This window comes from Artemia sp. Qi Xiang Cuo, chromosome 5 (genome assembly GCF_049724085.1).
Source record: "Artemia sp. Qi Xiang Cuo chromosome 5, ASM4972408v1, whole genome shotgun sequence".
NCBI lineage: Eukaryota > Metazoa > Arthropoda > Branchiopoda > Anostraca > Artemiidae > Artemia > Artemia sp. Qi Xiang Cuo.
This window is the reverse complement of record NC_142798.1, coordinates 29,714,003-29,734,251: the sequence shown is the minus strand read 5'-3', so window position 1 is coordinate 29,734,251 and position 20,249 is coordinate 29,714,003. Positions and strand designations below refer to the sequence as shown.

The 20,249-nt window shown below is 35.4% G+C and overlaps 1 protein-coding gene and 1 non-coding gene across 2 annotated transcripts in view; one reads left to right on the top strand and one right to left on the bottom strand.

Annotated features, from left to right (window-relative positions):
- Positions 1–20,249, bottom strand: part of Gli (carboxyl ester lipase-like protein Gli) — a 154,166-nt gene that overhangs the window by 72,582 nt on the left and 61,335 nt on the right. The gene's annotated exons all lie outside the window — the stretch shown is intronic.
- TRNAI-AAU (transfer RNA isoleucine (anticodon AAU)) lies at positions 8,151–8,224 on the top strand. Its single transcript has one exon. It is a non-coding gene; the product is annotated as a tRNA-Ile (tRNA).

The window sequence follows — 20,249 nt, the reverse complement described above, 5'->3', positions numbered from 1 at the left end:
TATTAAATACTAATGTGCCACCCAGAGCTGTTTTACAAATAAAAACCCAATAAGTAAGCTCAAAATTGTCTATAATCTACCAAAGTGATGAATATTACAATCTTATTTGTGTGTGTGTGGGGGGGGGGGAATTCAGAAACCACTTTACTTTTATCCAGCTTCAAAAAAACTGTTTCCGTTTGGGCATATGCTTTATGATTTTCAACCTTACTTCAAGAATTCATTGAATCAAGGTTTTAAGTTCAAGGAATATTTTTTTGTCGTATCATCATTTATTGCCGCAATACGTACAGAACATGTGATATCGCTTCCTGTAATACGTTTTGATTTTTCATTGAAGCACTTTTAGGTTTTAGGCTACTTCTAACTGAAGAGATGAATTTTCGGATTTCCCTTTAACTTATCACGAAAGTCGGAACCCAATAGCCTTAATTAGGTTATGTTACAAAACAAAATAAAGCATATTGCTACGTGGTTACATTACTAAGAGGAAATATGATACATATTTAGTGATAAAGGATCGTTATCTCTTAGGCTATTGAAATGCTGGTCACTGATAATTGCACTCGTTGGAGATTTACGAAATTCTTAATCATAGCAATAACTCATTTACAACTGAGAGGGGGGGGGGTCTGACATAAAGAGTATCTTTACATAGCTACTGAATAATCAAGGTAGACTCCACAGTAAAAGGCATAGTTGCTCCTTACTTTCAGTAAGAAAAACTGTTTTTCTTTATTTAATTTTTGATCCTTTTCAAATAAGACCAGGACAAGCCCCCCTCCGTGGAAAATCCTCTTTTCACAAATAAATCCTCCATAGAAAGTTCCTCCCATGTAAAATTCTTCCTCTGAGAAATTACCCCCGGACAATTCCATCCTCACTGCAAATCCCCCCCCAGAAAATTTCTTACTTACGATTGTGCCTGAAGAATACTCCTTAGCATAGGCTACTTTCATTTGAAAAAAGACTCCTAATTGAAAGTAAGCCAAATAAAAAGAGTTTCGTATATGAATTCCGGCGAATTCCCCCCATGTAAAAATTCACCTGGAAAGTTCACCCCCGGAACTTCCATCTAAATGAGATATTCTCCCCATTGAAATCCATCCCAAGAAAATCCACCCCCTGGAAAAATTTCTGTATGCTCCCCAATAGCAAATACTATATGTAAACCACAGTTTATATAATTATCCAGTATGATCTTTCCCTATCTCATCCATTATAAAAACCCGGACCGAGGTGCGAGTGCTCCAGAGAACGTTTTTGCAGATATAAACATAAGCAGCATTAGATCTTTTCACGGGTAGACAAAGAATAATCACCTACGGAACAAGTACTGACAAAACCACTTGGCCGGCTCAACCAATAAGTGGACAATATGTGCAGAAATAAGTGGGAGGAGCTTTTTGTTCGCACCGAGAATGAAGAGCCAGAAATCATCTGCGGTAAACTTACTGGATAATTATATAACTGTGATGTAAACCATGGGTAAATTTCATAGCTTAATGTCGTTCCTCCACGGGCTATGGGAGGGGCATTAAGTCATTCCAAAGACATAGATATTGGACCTTTCAATTATTCAGTACAAAATGCCTATCTCGAAATTTTGATCGGTAGACTTTGGGGGGGGGGGGAAGGCATGGAAAGTGGCTAGTTGCCTTCCAATTTTTTGGTTACTTAAAAAGGTAATAGATCTATAATTTTATATATTTATAGTCAAACAGTTCGTGGAAACATACTGTAAGTAAGGAGCGACTCGGCCCAATGAAAAACAGAACTTTAAGAAACAGAATTTGATAACAATAGATACATCAAAAACGTTGGCTTTTTATACTGATTTCAAATAAATACAATTTATCAAGTTTAATGTTACCCATCAAAGCTATGAGACTGAGAAAATTTGCCTGATTTCCCAAAAGGGGTGGTAACCTCCTTAAAAAATCAAGGAATCTTATTGAAAATTGTACCATCAGATTCAGCGTATCAGAGAATCCCTCTGTGGAGTTTTCAATCTCTCATCTTTAAAATTGTGTAAAAAACAAGACGTGCTCATTTTTTTTTTTTTTTTTTTTTTTTTTTTTTTTTTTTTTTTAGTGTCTTTGTTCTTCCCAGGGGTGATAGTACAGAACTATTAGTCTTATAAAATTTGGGAAAGGGCTCATTTGAAAATTAAAAGTTCTTGTCCCATTTTTAAGTGCCCAAAAAATTGGAGGGCAGCTAGCCCCCTCCCACACCTTCCCCCTCCCCAAAGTCATCTGATCAAATTGTTTAGATAGCCATATTGTTCAGTCTAATTAAAAGGTCCAATAGCTATGTCTTTGGGGATAACAAACCCCCCAGAGCCCACCGGAAAAAGACTATTGAATACTGGCATGGTTCTGGGGGGGATTTTCTGAGGATGGATTTTCTACAAATTCCCATCAAGGTAGAATTTTCCAAGGATGAGGTTTCCAGGGGAAAGTTTATGCAGGGTAAATTTGCCAGAATTCATATACCAAATTTGTGTTACTTGTCTTACTTTCTCGTTTACAACCCAATTTTACATCTGGAGATGCTCCGGGGGTATTTTCCAGGGTAAATCTTCAGCAAGGTTTGGAATTCTCTGGAGAATTTTTACACGGGAGTGGCGAATTTCCTACGGAAGAAATTCTTCACGGGGGTAGTATCACCAAGAGAAATTTCCCATGGGGAAATTTTCCGCGGGAGAAACTTTCCATTGGTTGGGAGGGATTTCCAGAAAATATGTTACACAAAGTCCACCATAACCTGAAGAACGATCAGAAATAAAATTAAAAAAGTCTTTTTTCAAATGAAAGTATGCTAAGGAATATTTTTCAGGTGGAATCGTAAGCAAGAAATTTTCTCGGGAGAATTTGCAGCGAGGATGAAATTATCAGTAGTATGTTAACTTATACTTTGCCGAGACATATAGCAAATACCATGTTATTCTACCAGACATATAGCAAATACCATGTTATTCTAGTAGTCCTATTCTACAGGTCATCACACTCTTTGCCAGGGGAATGACGCAATTTCGAAGTTCAATGTCTTTTTGGTGATAAACCCAAACCAGCACGTCTTGTTTCATTGTTATGCAATTATTTTTGTATATATTCAACTTTCATATTTGTGTGACCGCCATTTTTTGATCTGGTTAAGTGGGTATAATCTGGTTTGGTTTGCTATTGCGAGAGGACTCAAGCGATTTCTTTCTTTGTCAAGAGATTTACGTAATTAATTAAACCTGTATTATAAAACCAGCGTGTCTTGTTTCGAGCTTTAACGGGCAAGGTTTTTGATAACTTGATAGGTGATTAGGATTTGAATAAAAGGAATTTTTCTGACGTAGATTTTTAGTTCATGATACAAGTCTTTTTAGCATTTGCACCAAAGGAGTAATTAGTGATTGGAAAATTTTTTTTGATAACTTGATAGGTGATTAGGATTTGAATAAAAGGAATTTTTCTGACGTAGATTTTTAGTTCATGATACAAGTCTTTTTAGCATTTGCACAAAAGGAGTAATTAGTGATTGGAAAATTTTTTATTGCCGAGAGGAATTGATAGTCAAATATATTTGGTGTTGGTGATATTATGACCCTCCAAGTCCCCTGGGGAAAGGGCTGCACAGTGTATCGGTATCGGACGTATTATTTTTGGGCGTATTGCTATCGCAGGTATCTATACAGATTTTTAGTAGCTCTTATAAAATATATTACTCATATCTACGTTCTTCCTATAAATTCAACCATCAGTAACTTCAAAACGGTACTAAAAACGGCACTTTTGGTGCAATGTCTCAAGTGGAGAGTGGGGACCATTGAGATATAATGAGCAATTGCCTCCTATTTTTGAAAAAAAATACCTTTTTGTGGCATTTATACTTTTTAAAAATACAAAGTTCAATATTCGAACCTATCTTCAGCAGGAGCTTAGGATAGTAGTGGTGACAAATGAGATATAAGGAGAAATTGTCCCATATTTTTTAAAAATACCATTTTGTTTCAATTACACTTTTAAAAAATTAAAAATTCAATATTCGTAGCTAGCTACAGCAGGAGCTTAGGATAGTAGTGGTGACAAATAAGATATAAGGAGCAATTGCCCCCAATTTTTGAAAAAAAATACTGTTTTGTGGCATTTTTACTTTTTAAAAATACAAACTTCAATATTAGAAGCTAGCTTCAGCAGGATCTTAGGATAGTAGTGGTGTCAAATGAGATATAACGAGCAATTGCCCCCCTATTTTTGAAAAATAACTTTTTGTGGCATTTATAATTTTAAAAAATACAAAGTTCAATATTCGAACCTATCTTCAGCAGTAGCTTAGGATAGTAGTGGTGACAATTGAGATATAAGGAGCAATTGCCCCCTATTTTTGAAAAAATACCATTTTGTGGCATTTATAATTTTACAAAATACAAAGTTCAGTATTCTAACCTAGCTTCAGCAGGAGCTTAGGATAGTAGTGGTGACAATTGAGATATAAGGAGCAATTGCCCCCTATTTTTGAAAAAAATACCTATATGAGGGGGTTCGCCCCTTCGTCAATACCTCACTCTTTAGGCTAAAGTTTGTTTATTGCTTTCAAAAGAGCTATTTATTCTAATTAAGCGACCTTTTTGATTCAGGGGTCATTTTTAAAGAATTGGAACAAAATTTGAACATGTCTTTTTTTAGTGGTCAATTTACTTCTTAGTGTTAAATGACAGATTTCCAAATACGATCATTTTGAACAGCAGACAAAAAAAATTGGTTTGTTCCCTCATTTCTGTAAGGCAGGAGATAACTTAATTTACTTAGACAATGAACTATATTAATTAGTGATTGATTGTATCAGTGGATAAAAAAAAGGATTAAACTGATTAACAGTTAAGGTAAACCCAAAGGAGCTGTTAACTGAGGTAATTTGTTATAAATTTGAAAAATACCTAACGACGAATCGGAAATGGTTGATTAACATTTGCAAAAAAAAGGGCTAATGGGATTTGCGAATTGGAGGAGATGGAGTGGTTATGCACTGTATAATACACAAGTGATGTTTTGGAGAGTATTGTCAATTTAAATAGGATCTAACGTTCCCCGAAGGGTTTAGTTAAATTGGGTTGAGTTGCACGAAGGTTCAGTAGTAAGAGAGTTCAGTAGCACGGGGGTTCAGTTGTACAGGGTTTCGGTTATACAGGGGTTCAGTTACATGGAGGGATTCAGTTGACCAAGGGGGGACTTTGGGCAGTGTGTGTCTCTTTAGGCTGTGTGTCTCTTTGGGCAGTTTGAATCTTTATGGTCTATGTGTGCCTCTTTTGGCTGTTTTGGCCTGTCTGTGTCTCTTTGAGCTGTTTGTGTCTCTTGAGACTGTGTGTGTCTCTTTGGGCTGTGTGTCTCTTTGAGCTGTTTGAGTCTTTTTGGTCTGTTTGTGTGTCTCTTTGGGCTGTTTGAGTCTTTTTGGTCTGTGTTTGTATCTTTGGGGGCTGTTTGTGTCTCTTTGGGCTGTGTGTGTTTCTTTGGGCTTTGTGAGACTCTTCGGGCTATGTGTCTCGGTGTACTGTTTGACTCTTTTTGATCTGTTTGTGTCTCTTTGGAGCTGTTTGAGTCTTTTTTGGGCTGTGTTTGTCTCTTCGGGCTTCTGTCTCTTTGGGCTGTTTGTGTTTCTGAGGGCTATGTGTGTCTCTTTGGACTGTTTGATTCATTTTAGTCTGTGTGTCTTTCTTTTGGCTGTTTGTGTCTCTTAGGAGTCGTATGTGCCTCTTTGGGCTATGTGTGTCGCTTTGGGGCGTTTGAATCTTTTGGTCTGTATGTGTCTGTATGGGCGTTTTTTGGTCTGCTTGTGTTTACTTTTGCTATTTTTGTCTCTGAGAGGCCAAGTGTGTCTCTTTGGGCAAAGTGTGTCTCTTTTGAGGGATTTGAATCTTTTTTGTCTGTATTTGTCTGTATGGTCGTGTTTTTTGTCTTTTGGCTGTGTGTGTGTGTCTTTGGGCTTTGCGTGTCTCTTCGAACTGTGTGTATGTCTCTTTAGCCTGTGTGTGTGTGTCTCTTTGGGATGTGTGTGTCTCTTTAGGCTGTATATCTCTTTGGGCAGTTTGAATCTTTATGGTCTGTGTGTGCCTCTTTTGGCTGTTTGTGTCTCTTCGGGCTTTGTGTCTCTCTGTTGGATGTGTGCGTCTCCTGTCTCTTTGGGCTGTGTGTCTCTTTGAGCTGTTTGAGTCTTTTTGGTCTGTTTGTGTGTCTCTTTGAGATGATTGAGTCTTTTTGATCGGTGTTGTGTCTCTTGGGGCTGTTTGTGTCTCTTTGGGCTGTTTGTGTTTCTTTGGGCTTTGTGTGTCTCTTCGAACTGTGTGTATGTCTCTTTAGCCTGTGTGTGTCTCTTTGGGCTGTGTGTATCTCTTTAGGCTGTATGTCTCTTTGGGCAGTTTGAATCTTTATGGTCTGTGTGAGTCTCTTTTGGCTGTTTGTGTCTCTTCGGGCATTGTGTCTCTCTGTTGGATGTGTGCGTCTCTTGTCTCTGTGGGCTGTGTGTCTCTTTGAGCTGTTTGAGTCTTTTTAGTCTGTTTGTTTGTCTCTTTGACCTGTTTGAGTCGTTTTGATCTGTTTGTGTCACTTTGGGCTGTTTGAGTCTTTTTTGAGCTGTGTTTGTCTCTTTGGGATTCTGTCTCATTGGGTTGTTTGTGTGTATTTGGGCTATGTGTATCTCTTTGGGCTGTTTGAGTCATTTTGGTCTGTGTTTCTTTCTTTTGGCTGTTTGTGTCTCTTAGGGGTCGTATTTGCCTCTTTGGGCTTTGTGGGTCTGTTTGGGACGTTTGAATATTTTGGTCTGTTTGTTTCTGTTTGGGTGGTTTTTTTTTTTGGTCTGTGTGTGTTTCTTTGGTCGTTTTTCGTCTCATTTGGCTGTGTTTATCGTTTGACGGGTTTTGGATTTTTTTTAGGTTTTTGTATCTTTTAGCGGTTTGAGTCTTTTTTTGGATGTGTTTTTATCTTTGGGCTTCTGTCTCTTTGGGATGTTTGTGTTTATGTGGGCTATGTGTTTCTCTTTGGGCTGTTTGAGTCATTTTGGTCTGTGTGTGTCTCTTTAGGCTGTATGTCTCTTTGGGCAGTTTGAATCTTTTTGGTCTGTGTGTGTACGGAAATTTCATTCAAGAAATTATGAAAATATTTGTAAGTAAGTAACAAACTCTTTATTGATTTCTCCTCTTGGATTAGCGTGTCAAAGTTACATATTATGCAAAATACAAGTCTCTAGTTCAAATGTGAAACTTTTGTCCATTCTCTGTTTCAAATGTGGAAAAACCCGAGTGAATGAGTTGAAATATAATTTTTTTTCTCTTTATCACAAACAATTTTCACTTAGCTAAATGATGTAGAAATTTAATTCAAGAAATTATTAAAAAATTCTCAGTAAGTAACAATTTCTTTCTTGAAGTCAACTCTTGGATACGCAATACAGAAATTTCATTAAAAAATTATTAAAATATGTGTTATTAATTAACAAACTCTTTATTGATTTCAACTCTTGGATATACAGTACAGATACTTCATTAAATAAATTATGAAAAAATCGCAAGTAAGTAACTTTTTTTTCTCTTTTTCACAAACAATTTTCACTTAGCTACAGGATGTAGAAATTTAATTCAAGAAATTATTAAAAAATTCTCAGTAAGTAACAATTTCTTTCTTGAAGTCAACTCTTGGATACACAATTTCATACTTAGATACACGATGTAGAAATTTAATTCAAGAAATTATGAAAAAATTCTCAGTAAGTAACAATTTCTTTCTTGAAGTCATCTCGTGGATACACAATACGGAAATTTCATTCAAGGAATTATGAAAATATTTGTAAGTAAGTAGCAAACTCTTTATAGATTTCACCTCTTGGATATACAGTACAGATACTTCATTCAAGAAATTATGAAAAAATCTCAAGTAAGTAACTTTTTTTTTCTCTTTATCACAAACAATTTTCACTTAGCTAAATGATGTAGAAATTTAATTCAAGAAATTATTGAAAAAATTCTCAGTAAGTAACAATTTCATTCCTGAAGTCAACTCTTGGATATGCAATACGGAAATTTCATTCAAGAAATTATGAAAAAATTGTAAGTAAGTAGCAAATTCTTTTAACAAAAATCTAAGTGTTAGAGTGATAATATTCTTAATGGCTTGTTAGCTCAGTTGGTTAGAGCGTCATGCTAATAACGTGAAGGTCGAGGGTTCGATCCCCTCACGAGCCATAGTTTTGACCTTCGTATGGTAACTCCATAAGTTATTTTAGGGATATATTTTATATCAACATGCAAAGTCGACATAGCTTTATTTCATTTTTTAAGGTTCATTTAGACGAAGTTTAAGAAATTATCAAAAATTGTAAGTAAATAGCAAATTCTTTCTTGAATTCACCAGCTGGATAAACAAAAAGACATTTCGTTCAAGAAATTATGACAAAATTCTAAGTAAGTAACAAACTCTTTCTTGAAGTTACCTCATGGATTTCTTTCTTGAATTCACTTGTTGAATAAACAAAAAGAAATTTCATTCAAGAAATTATGACAAAATTCTAAGTAAGTAAAAAACTCTTTATTGTTTTCACGAGTTAGATATACGATGTAGAAATTAAATTCAAGAAATTATGAAAAAAATTCTCAGTCTAAGTAGCAAATTCTTTCTTGAATTCACCTGTTGGATAAACAAAAAGATATTTCGTTCAAGAAATTATGACAAAATTCTAAGTAAGTAACAAACTCTTTATTGTTTTCATGAGTTAGATAAACGACGTAGAAATTAACTTCAAGAAGTTATGAAAAAATTCTCATTAAGTAACCATTTCTTTATTGAAGTCAACTGTTGGATACACAGTACGGAAATTTCATTCAATAAATTATGAAAATATTTGTAAGTAAGTAATAAACTCTTTATTGATTACACCTCTTGGATATACAGTACAGATACTTCATTCAAGAAATTATGAAAAAATCGCAAGTAAGTAACTTTTTTTCTCTTTATCACAAACAATTTTCACTTAGCTACATGATATAGAAATTTAATTCAAGAAATTATGAAAAAATTCTCAGTAATTAACAATTTCTTTCTTGAAGTCAACTCTTAGATACACAATACGGAAATTTCATTCAAGAAATTATGAAGGTATTTGTAAGTAAGTAACAATCTCTTTATTGATTTCACCTCTTGAATATACAGTACAGATACTTCATTCAAGAAACGTGATTAAACACGTTTTAAAACTACATGCTATTTGCATGCCTTTCCTTGGCACCTTTCCAAATGAGCGGGGATTCCCCACTGTTTCCTACACATTGCGAAAAGTGAGCAGTACGAAAACTCCACGTTTTCAACCAGACTGGTTTTTTAGACAACACACCCACAGAGATGACACACACACACATAGAGACGAGACACGCACATACACGACACACAAACAGCGTCATAGTGAGAGAGATATCCAAAAAGTTGGGTTGATCTAGATTCACTTAGAGTGGCGCGCCACTCTAAGTGAATCTCGATCAACCCAACTTTTTGGATATCTCTCTCACTATGACTCTGTTTGTGTGTCGTGTCTGTGCGTGTCTCGTCTCTATGTGTGTGTGTGTCATCTCTGTGGGTGTGTTGTCTAAAAACCAGTCTGGTTGAAAACGTGGAGTTTTCGTACTGCTCACTTTTCGCAATGTGTAAGAAACAGTGGGGAATCCCCGCTCATTTGGAAAGGTGCCAAGGAAAGGCATGTAAATAGCATGTAGTTTCAAAACGTTTTTAATCAAGTTTCTTGAATGAAGTATCTGTACTGAATATTCAAGAGGTGAAATCAATAAAGAGATTGTTACTTACTTACAAATACCTTCATAATTTCTTGAATGAAATTTCCGTATTGTGTATCTAAGAGTTGACTTCAAGAAAGAAATTGTTAATTACTGAGAATTTTTCATAATTTCTTGAATTAAATTTCTACATCATGTAGCTAAGTGAAAATTGTTTGTGATAAAGAGAAAAAAGTTACTTACTTGCGATTTTTTCATAATTTCTTGAATGAAGTATCTGTACTGTATATCCAAGAGGTGGAATCAATAAAGAGTTTGTTACTTAATTACAAATATTTTCATAATTTCTTGAATGAAATTTCCGTACTTTGTATCCAACGGTTGACTTCAAGAAAGAAATGGTTACTTACTGAGACTTTTTTCATAACTTCTTGAAGTTAATTTCTACATCGTTTATCTAACTCATGAAAACAATAAAGTTTGTTACTTACTTAGAATTTTGTCATAATTTCTTGAACAAAATATCTTTTTGTTTATCCAACAGGTGAATTCAAGAAAGAATTTGCTACTTAGACTGAGAATTTTTTTCATAATTTATTGAATTTAATTTCTACATCGTATATCTAACTCTTGAAAACAATAAAGAGTTTGTTACTTACTTAGAATTTTGTCATAATTTCTTGAATGAAATTTCTTTTTGTTTATTCAACAATTGAATTAAAAAAAGAAATCCATGAGGTAACTTCAAGAAAGAGTTTGTTACTTACTTAGAATTTTGTCATAATTTCTTGAACGAAATCTCTCTTTGTTTATCCAGCTGGTGAATTCAAGAAAGAATTTGCTATTTACTTACAATTTTTGATAATTTCTTAAACCTCGTCTAAATGAACCTTAAAAAATGAAATAAAGCTATGTCGACTTTGCATGTTGATATAAAATATATCCCTAAAATAACTTATGGAGCTACCATACGAAGGTCAAAACTATGGCTCATGAGGAAGTCCAGCCCTCGACCTTCGCTTTATTAGCATGTCGCTCTAACCAACTGAGCTAACAATAAATTAAAAATATTATGTCTCTAACCGTGAGAATTTGTTATAAGAATTTTCCACTTACTTATATTTTTTTCATAATTTCTTTAATGAAATTTAAGTATTGAATATAAAAGAGTTTACTTCAAGAAAGAAATTGCTAATTAATGAGAATTTTTTAATAATTTCTTGAATTAAATTTCTACATCATTTAGCTAAGTGAAAATTGTTTGTGATAAAGAGAAAAAAAGTTACTTACTTGCGATTTTTTCATAATTTCTTGAATGAAGTATCTGTACTGTATATTCAAGAGGTGAAATCAATAAAGAGTTTGCTTCTTACTTACAAATATTGTCATAATTTCTTCAATGAAATTTCCGTATTGTGTATCCATGAGATGACTTCAAGAAAGAAATTGTTATTTGCTGAGAATTTTTTCATAATTTCTTGAATTAAATTTCTACATAGTGTATCGAAGTATGAAATTGTTTATCCAAGAGTTGAATTCAAGAAAGAAATTGTTACTTAATGAGAATTTTTTAATAATTTCTTGAATTAAATTTCTACATCATGTAGCTAAGTGAAAATTGTTTGTGATAAAGAGAAAAAAGTTACTTACTTACGATTTTTTCATAATTTCTTGAATGAAGTATCTGTATTATATATCCAAGAGGTGAAATCAATAAAGATTTCGTTACTTGATAACAAATATTTTCTTAATTTCTTGCATGAAATTTCCGTATTGCATATCCAGGAGTTGACTTGAAAAAAGAAATTGTTACTTACTGGGAATTTTTTAATAGATTCTTGAATTAAATTTCTAAATCATTTAGCTAAGTGAAAATTGTTTGTGATAAAGAGATAAAAAGTTCTATTTCAACTCATTCACACGGGTTTTTTTCCACATTTGAACCAGAGAATGGACCTAAGTTTCACATTTGAACGAGAGAATTGTATTTTGCATAATATGTAACTGTGACAAGCTAATCCAAGAGGAGAAATCAATAAAGAGTTTGTTACTTACTTACAAGTATTTTCATAATTTCTTGAATGAAATTTCCGTACACACACAGACCAAAAAGATTCAAACTGCCCAAAGAGACATAGAGCCAAAAGAGACACACACAGACCAAAATGACTCAAACAGCCAAAAGAGACACACATAGCCCAAAGAAACACAAACAGCCCAAAGAGACAGAAGCCCAAATATAAAAACACAGCAAAAAAAATAAAAAACCACATAAAAGAGACAAAAAGAGATAAAAAAGACTAAAACAGTCAAACTAGAAACACCGCCAAATCGGACGAAAACCCCCCAAAGAAACCCACCAAGACCAAAAAAAAACCCCCACACACAGACAAAAACATACCAAAGGAATCAAACGTCCCAAAGAGACACACATAGCCCAAAGAGGCACACACCACACCTAATAGACACAAACAGCCCAAAGAAAGACCCACAGACCAAAATGACTCAAACAGCCCAAAGATATACACATAGCCAAAAGAAACACAAACAGCCCAAAGAGACAGAAGCCCAAAGAGAAAAACACATCTCAAAAAAGACTCAAACAGCCCAAAGAGACACAAACAGATAAAAAAGACTCAAACAGGTCAAAGAGACAAACAAACAGACCAAAAAGACTCGAACAGCTCAAAGAGACACACAGCCCAAAGAGACAAGAGACGCACACATCCAACAGAGAGACACAATGCCCGAAGAGACACAAACAGCCAAAAGAGACTCACACAGACCATGAAGATTCAAACTGCCCAAAGAGACATACAGCCTAAAGAGATACACACAGCCCAAAGAGACACACACAGGCTAAAGAGACATACACACAGTTCGAAGAGACACACAAAGCCCAAAGAAACACAAACAGCCCAAAGAGACACAAACAGACCAAAGAGACAAAACACAGATCAAAAAGACTCAAACAGCTCAAAGAGACACACAAACAGACCAAAAAGACTCAAACAGCTCAAAGAGACACACAGCCCAAAGAGACAGGAGACGCACACATCCAACAGAGAGACACAAAGCCCGAAGAGACACAAACAGCCAAAAGAGGCACACACAGACCATAAAGATTCAAACTGTCCCAAAGAGACATACAGCCTAAAGAGACACACACATCCCAAAGAGACACACACACACAGGCTAAAGAGAAAAACACACAGTACGAATAGACACGAAAAGCCAAAAGACACACACCCACCCCCAAACGAGAAAAAACACGACCATACAGACAAATACATACAAAAAATATTAAAATCCATCAAAAGATACACACACTGCCAAAAGACACACACATGGCATATAATAGACAAAAATAGCAAAAGTAAAAACAAGAACACAAAAACACGCCCATACAGACACATACAGACCAAAAGATTCAAACTCTCCAAAGCGACACACATAGCCCAAAGAGGCACATACGACTCCTAAGAGACACAAACAGCCAAAAGAAAGACACACAGATCAAAATGACTCAAACAGTCCAAAGAGACACACATAGCCCTAAGAAACACAAACAGCCCAAAGAGACAGAAGCCCAAAGAGACAAACACAGCCCAAAAAAGACTCAAACAGCTCCAAAGAGACACAAACAGATCAAAAAGACTCAAACAGTCCACCGAGACACACAGCCCGAAGAGACGCACAAAGCCCAAAGAAACACACACAGCCCAAAGAGACACAAACAGCCCCCAAAGATACAAACACAGACCAAAAAGACTCAAACAGCCCAAAGAGACACACAAACAGACCAAAAAGACTCAAACAGCTCAAAGAGACACACAGCCCAAAGAGACACACACAGTCTCAAGAGACACAAACAGCTCAAAGAGACACAGACAGGCCAAAACAGCCAAAAGAGGCACACATAGACCATAAAGATTCAAACTGCCCAAAGAGACACACAGCCTAAAGAGACACACACTGCCCAAAGTCCCCCCTTGGTCAACTGAATCCCTCCATGTAACTGAACCCCTGTATAACCGAAACCCTGTACAACTGAACCCCCGTGCTACTGAACTCTCGTACTACTGAACCTTCGTGCAACTCAACCCAATTTAACTAAACCCTTCGGGGAACGTTCGATCCTATTTAAATTGACAATACTCTCCAAAACATCACTTGTGTATTATACAGTGCATAACCACTCCATCTCCTCCAATTCGCAAATTCCATTAGCCCTTTTTTTTGCAAATGTTAATCAACCATTTCCGATTCGTCGTTAGGTATTTTTCAAATTTATAACAAATTACCTCAGTTGACAGCTCCTTTGGGGTTACCTTAACTGTTAATCAGTTTAATCCTTTTTTTTCTCCACTGATACAATCAATCACTAATTAATATAGTTCATTGTCTAAGTAAATTAAGTTATCTCCTGCCTTACAGAAATGAGGGAACAAACCAATTTTTTTTGTCTGCTTTTCAAAATGATCGTATTTGGAAATCTGTCATTTAACACTAAGAAGTAAATTGACCACTAAAAAAAGACATGTTCAAATTTTGTTCCAATTCTTTAAAAATGACCCCTGAATCAAAAAGGTCGCTTAATTAGAATAAATAGCTCTTTTGAAAGCAATAAACAAACTTTAGCCTAAAGAGTGAGGTATTGACGAAGGGGCGAACCCCCTCATATAGGTATTTTTTTCAAAAATAGGGGGCAATTGCTCCTTATATCTCAATTGTCACCACTACTATCCTAAGCTCCTGCTGATGATAGGTTCGAATATTGAACTTTGTATTTTTTAAAAGTATAAATGCCACAAAAAGGTATTTTTTCAAAAATAGGGGGCAATTCCTCCTTATATCTCTGTTGTCACCACTACTATCCTAAGCTCCTGCTGAAGATAGGTTCGAATATTGAACTTTTAATTTTTTAAAATTATAAATGCCAAAAAAAGGTATTTTTCAAAAATAGGGGGGTAATTGCTCCTTATATCTCAATTGTCACCACTACTATCCTAAGCTTCTGCTGGAGATAGATTCGAATATTGAATTTTGTATTTTTAAAAAGTATAAATGCCACAAAAATTTATTTTTTAAAAATTAGTGGGTAATTGCTCCTTATATCTCATTTGTCACCACTACTATCATAAGCTCCTGCTGTAGATAGATTCGAATATTGAATATTGTATATATTAAAATTGTAAATGAAACAATATTGTATTTTTAAAAAATGGGGTGCAAATGCTCCTTATATATCATTTGTCACCACTACTATCCTAAGCTCCTGCTGAAGCTAGGTTCGAATATTGAACTTTTTATTTTTTAAAAGTATAAATGCCACAAAAAGGTATTTTTTTCAAAAATAGGAGGCAATTGCTCCATATATCTCAATTGTCACCACTCTCCACTTGAGACATTGCACCAAAAGTGCCGTTTTTAGTGCCTTTTTGAAGTTGCTGATGGTTGAATTTATATGAAGAACGTAGATATGAGTAATATCTTTTATACGAGCTACTAAAAATCTGTATAGATACCTGCGATAGCAATACGCCCAAAAATAATACGTCCGATACCGATACACTGTGCAGCCCTTTCCCCAGGGGACTTGGAGGGTCATAATATCACCAACACCAAATATATTTGACTATCAATTCTTCTCGGCAATAAAAAATTTTCCAATCACTAATTACTCCTTTTGTGCAAATGCTAAAAAGACTTGTATCATGAACTAAAAATCTACGTCAGAAAAATTCCTTTTATTCAAATCCTAATCACCTATCAAGTTATCAAAAAAAATTTTCCAATCACTAATTACTCCTTTTGTGCAAATGCTAAAAAGACTTGTATCATGAACTAAAAATCTACGTCAGAAAAATTCCTTTTATTCAAATCCTAATCACCTATCAAGTTATCAAAAAACTTGCCCGTTAAAACCCGAAACAAGACACGCCGGTTTTATAATACAGGTTTAATTAATTACGTAAACCTCTTGACAAAGAAAGAAATCGCTTGAGTCCTCTCGCAATAGCAAACCAAACCAGATTATACCCACTTAACCAGATCAAAAAATGGCGGTCACACTAATATGAAAGTTGAATATATACAAAAATAATTGCATAACAACGAAACAAGACGTGCCGGTTTGGGTTTATCACCAAAAAGACATTGAACTTCGAAATTGCGTCATTCCCCTGGCAAAGAGTGTGATGACCTGTAGAATAGGACTACTAGAATAACATGGTATTTGCTATATGTCTGGTAGAATAACATGGTATTTGCTATATGTCTCGGCAAAGTATAAGTTAACATACTACTATTATCCAGGGTAATTTCCCAGGGGAAGAATTTTACGTGTGAAGAACTTTCTATGAAGGACTTATTCGTGAAAAGGGGATTTTTCACGGAGGGGGGGGGGTGGATTTCCTGGGACGCTAAAACTAGAACTTTTGTCCCAATTCTTTAAGAACTATACCTGAAGCACAAGGGCCGTTTCATTAGAATCAGAACTTTTTTTAAAAACACTAAAAAACTTTAGCGTGAAGACAGGGGTATTGAGAAGGGGGCAGCCCCCTCATATACGGAATAATTACTCGCGTTTTAAGTTTTTAATGTTGCTCCATACTTTCAGTAAGAAAAAATATTCTTATCAAACAGTTTGTGGTAATGAACTGTAAGTAAGGAGCGACTCGGCCCAATAGCAACCGAAACTTTAAAAAACAGAATTTCAATACCAATAGATAGGGTACATCAGAAGAATCAGCTTATGATGCTGATTCAAAAAAATATAAGATTCATCAAGTTTAGTGTTACTCTTAAGTTACATCAAAGTTACGAGCCTGAGAAAATTGTCCTGGTTTTTGAAATAGGGGGGGGGAGGGACCACCCCTAGAATTAAAGGAATCTTAATGAAAATCACACCAACAGAATCAGCGTATCAGAGAAGCTTCGTGTGGAAGTTCCAAACTCCTATCTGCAAAAATGTGGTATTTTGCTATTTTTGCCAGAAGACAGATCACGGATGCGTGATTATTTGTTCTTTTTTTCTCTCAGGGGTAATTGTATCGACATAATGGTCCTATAAGATCGGGAGTGGGTGCATCAAAGTTACGAGCTTGAGAAAATTGTCCTGGTTTTTGAAATAGGGGGGGGGGGGCACCCCTAGAATTAAAGGAATCTTAATGAAAATCACACCAAGAGAATCAGCGTATCAGAGAAGCTTCGTGTGGAAGTTTCAAGCTCCTATCTGCAAAAATGTGGTATTTTGCTATTTTTGCCAGAAGACAGATCACGGATGCGTGTTTTTTTTTGTTTTTTTTTTTCTCAGGGTGTGATTGTATCGAAATAATGGTCCTAGAAGATCGGGAGTGGGTGCATTCGAACGGAAATTAAAAGTTCTAGTGCCCTTTTTAAGTGACGAAAAATATTGGAGGGAAACTGGGCCTCTCCCACGCCCATTTTTTCCCCAAAATTATCTGATCAAAATTTGAGATAGCCATTTTGTTCAGTGTAGTTGAAAGATCAAATAATTATGTCTTTAGGTTTAAATGAGCCCCCACAGTGCGTGGGGAGAGGCCTGTAAGTTATGAAATCCGTCCATTGTTTACGTATGGTATTTCTTAGAAGTAGACATACATTTTTTTTGGGGGGGGGGTGTTGTGCTTGGGGTGGATTTCTATAGGGAGAATCTTCCTAAGGGTGGCAAATTTCGGGGGTCAATTTTCCAGGGGAAATGTTACAGGGGGGATTTGACAGAATTACTATACGAAATTCTTTTTAATTGTCTTACATTCTCATTGCACAAATGTTCATGTAGAGATGTTCCCGGGGAATTATCCGGGGGCTTTTTTCCACGTGTTTTGATTTCTGGGAAATAATTTCCACGGAAGGGGGCATTTCTGAAGTGATCGAAAAACCTATTAGAGACTAAAGTCTTATTCAAATTAAATAAAAAAAACAAGTTTTTTAAACTGAAAGTAAGGAGCAACATTAAAACTTAAAACAAGCAGAAATTATTCCGTATATGAAAGGGACTGTCCCCTCCTCAAAGCCTCGATCTTTACGATAAATTTTTTTATTTTTTTAAAAAAAAAGTTGTGAGACAGAGTCAACCTTTTGCGTAAAGAGCGAGGCGTTGAGGAGGGGACAGTCCCTTTCATATAAGGAATAATTTCTGTTCGTTTTAAGTTTTAATGTCGCTCCTTACTTTCAGTTTAAAAAACTTGTTTTTTTTATTTAATTTTTGAACTTTTTTGAATAAATTCAGGTTTTGATCTTGGCTCACCGTACATGAATAATTAAAACAAAATTTTAATATTAATTTACATTTATTTAGTTAAATGGCTTTCTCGAAACTTGTTTAATTTTATTTACGAACGTTTTTATTAGTAATAAATATACGTAACTTACGAATTAACTTACGTAACGAACTTCTATATTCATATATTTTAAATACGTATATTAGGGGGTTCGCCCCCTAGTTAACACCTTGCTCTTTAAGCGAAAGTTCGAATTTTGTTCCAATTCTTTAAAAATGACCGCTTAATCACAAAGGCCGTTAATTAGAATAAATAGCTCTTATGAAAGTACTAAAAAGTCTTTGGCTTAAAGAGCAAGGCATTGACTACGGGGTGAACCCAATCATATATGTAATATTTTCTGTCCGTTTAAAGTTTCGATGTTGCTGCTGTTGCAGTTGAAATACTTGTTTTTTTAGATTAAATTTCTGATCATTTTTTAAATAATGCTGGGAAGTCCGGCGTCCCCTTCCTAGCAATGTCCCTTCCCCCATGAAATCTTCCTTCATGGAAAGATCCTACCACATAACCCCCGACCCACCCCCCTACCAGGAAAAATCTCCCCTGAAAACGACTGTATAATTCCAAATAACCAATACTATATGTTAACATTGGGTAAAGTTCATAACTTTCAGCCCTCCCCCCCGGGAACTTCGGGGGATTAAGCCATCCTAAAAGGCATACTTACAACATTTTCGAACATGCTGAACAAAATGGCTATCTCAAAATTTTGATCACGTGACTTTGGGAAAAAAATGAGCGTGGGAGGGGGCCTAGTTGCCCTCCATTTTTTTGGTCACTTAAAAAGGGCACAAGAACTTTTAATTTACATTCCAATGAGCCCTCCCACGATATTCTAGGACAACTGGGTCGATACGATCACCCATGGAAAAAAAAACAAACAAATAAATACCCACCCGTGATCTTTCTTCTGGCAAAAAAAATGCAAAATTCCACATTTTTGCAGATGGGAGCTTGAAACCTCTACAGTAGGGTTCTCTGATACGCGGAATATGATGGTGTGATTTTCATTAAGGTTCTATAAATCTTAGGGGGTCTTTCCCCCTTTTTTCGAAAATCAGCCAAATTTTCTCAGGCGCGTAACTTTTGATGGGTAGGATTAAACTCGATGAAACTTATATATTTGAAATCAGCATTAAAATCTGATTCTTTTGATGTATCTGTTGGTATCAAAATCCCGTTTTCTAGAGTTTCGGTTACCATTCAGCCGGGTCGCTCCTTACTTACAGTTCGTTACCACGAACTGTTTGATGAAAGAATGTTAAGGAGAATTGTTCAGGCTGAATCGTCCGCAAACAATTTCAAGGGAGGGGGGATACTCAACGAGGATGGAAATGTCTGGAGGAAATTTGAAGGGGGGGGGGACTTTACGTTGGATGAAATTTCCACTGAGGAGCTTCCTGTAGAGGGGAGGTGTTTATTTCATATAAAGTGAGCCAGATTTACTGATATTATTTGTAAAAATGAACAGAAATTATTCCATATATGAAGTGTTGCCCCCTCCTCAATACATTTCTCTTTACGCTAAAGTTTAACTGTTTGTCCCAATTTTTTAAGAGCCTCTACTGAAACACGAGGGCCGTTTTATCAGAATAGGAGGCTTTTTTATAAGTGCTAACAGCTTTAGCAGAAACAGCAAGGTATTGAGGAGAAGATAACCCTTCATATACGGAATAAATCTGCCAAAATTAATATGCAAATTTTCTTTTAATTTTTCATGTACGATGAGCCAAAATAGAACGTGGATTAGTTGAAAAAAGTTCAGAAATTAAATAAAAAACAAGTTTTTTTATCTGAAAGTAAGGAGCGACATTAAAACTTAAAACGAACAGAAATTATTCCGTATTTGAAAGGGGCTGTCCCTTTCTCAACGCCTCACTCTTTACGCTAAAGTTTTGATTATTTTAAAAGGTATAGTTGCGACAAAGAGTCAAACTTTAGCGTAAAGAGCGAGGCGTTGAGGAGGAGACAGCCCCTTTCATATACGGGATAATTTGTCTTCGCTTTAAGTTTCAATGCCGCTCCTTACTTTCAGTTAAAAACACTTGTTTTTTTATTTAATTATTTAACAGAGGCGAAGCTATAACGCTGCATATAGTAAAGGCCATAAGGCTCTAATATTGTTTTATTATTCATTTATATATATTTTTCCCCAGAGATACTTCGTATGGAAGGAG